The following is a 1748-nucleotide window of genomic DNA, read 5'->3' as shown; positions in this document are numbered from 1 at the left end:
TGGATTTATCTATGGCTTGGATAGTCCCCACCTATCCAGTTCTACTTCTTACAGCATGTATAGCCTCTCTTCACTCCATGCCTGTAAGTTTCTTTAGTGCATTTCCTATAGAACTTGCATCTCAGATATCTTGGGTTTGTACTGCAGTTTAGACATCATCTTCATTGCTTTGCACAATGGCCTCTTTGGGCTTCCTTACAGAAAACACAGAAGTCAATCCTGCCACACAAACTTTGTCCTCCCCATTCTTACCTCTAGCATGCTTACAGATGCAATATCATATGTATGAAACTGGCAAGTTCTACTGCCAGGTTAAGATGTGGCCACGAGTGGCTCAAGACTTGAAGCACTCCCCCAAACAGTTGTTTTCCAAAGCAAGACTATTCCTTATCATTTCCGGAAATATATAGAAGAAATCATTGATTCCTTTTTTGGTTTTTTTTTTTTTTTGGTTTTTTTTTTTTTTTCCCTCATGGCTCATTGCTGTATTGCTATTGCTCACTCAGAATGGGTGTTGGTCTGAAGTAGACTTTCTACACCTGTATGCAAGTGATAATAAAGATCGCTGTGGCTTTTCTGGTGGTGGCGCCGCACGGTGAGAAACTAACTCGTGTACATTCTTGTAGCTATGCTGTCCAAGGGTCCGCTGTAGCCCGTGCAGGCCTTTGGACACAAGATGACAGCCACATCTGTGGCCCACTGCAAACGGGAAATGGTCTCATCAACATGAATGGATATCCCTTGGATATCTAGTCGCGTACACTGCAGTACAAGTTACTAGAGCCTGTTTTGCTTCTGGGCAAAGGGCGATTTACTGGTGTGGATATCCAGGTCTCTGTGAAGGGTGGTGGTCATGGAACCCAAATTTATGCTATCTGACAGTCCATCTTCTTAGAGGATGAAGCCTCTAAGAAGGAGATCAAAGATATCCTCATCCAGTATGATTGGATCATGCTTGTAGCTGACTCCCGTCACTGCGAATCCAAAAAGTTTGGAGGTCCTGGTGTCCATGCCGGATACCAGAAATCCTACTGATAAGCCCATCTCAAGGATCAGGGTTTATCTTTGAAATAAACACCCTAGGATTTAAAAAAAAAATCCACTGTGAGCTTCTAACACATAACCTCCAAGAGTATGACAAAATTTTGACTTTTTCTGCTCACATACCAAATATGAAAATCTCAAGGGTTTTCTTGCCTCAGCATTTTGGGCATTGGGCAAGTCTTTCTTCTTAAATAAGACCTTGAGCATCACTCTCACCTTAGTTTCTGGCCTTTCAAGTGAATTTAGATAATCCCAAATTAGAGCCCTAGATGGGGGTGGAATCTCTCCCTTGGTATACCTTTCCCATTGTCCCAGTGCTGTACAGGATGTTTGTCTTCAATGCTGCTAATCTCAACATCTGCAACTGCTTCCTTTGAACCCAATCTTTCTGCATCTTTATTTCAACTCCATTTTTGACTCATCAAAGGACCAAATTTTTATTTTTATTTTTTTCTCTGCTTGTGGCTTTCTTTCACCTGGACAAAACTAGTGAGTTGGATTGGGGGTGATGTCATAGCTTGTATTCTATCCTGTCTTGAGATTCCCTTTGCCAAATCATTCAGTTATTTGTTTATGGATTGAGCTGTACTCAGGCCCTTAGGATACAGGTAAATATAAGCAGATCCTCTGATAGACTCTAGCATTAGTGACCTGCCCAGTTCCCAATAGTTTCCTTGACCCCATTTGAAACCTCATGTGCTTGC

General features: G+C 42.0%; 1 pseudogene; it reads left to right on the top strand.

The window, feature by feature from the left end:
* The first annotated feature begins 613 nt into the window (after window positions 1–613).
* LOC127690114 (40S ribosomal protein S16-like) lies at window positions 614–1035 on the top strand (annotated as a pseudogene).
* Window positions 1036–1748: the final 713 nt, after the last annotated feature.

This window comes from Apodemus sylvaticus, chromosome 7, assembly GCF_947179515.1.
Source record: "Apodemus sylvaticus chromosome 7, mApoSyl1.1, whole genome shotgun sequence".
Classification (NCBI taxonomy): domain Eukaryota; kingdom Metazoa; phylum Chordata; class Mammalia; order Rodentia; family Muridae; genus Apodemus; species Apodemus sylvaticus.
This window is presented reverse-complemented; position numbering and strand designations above follow the sequence as displayed.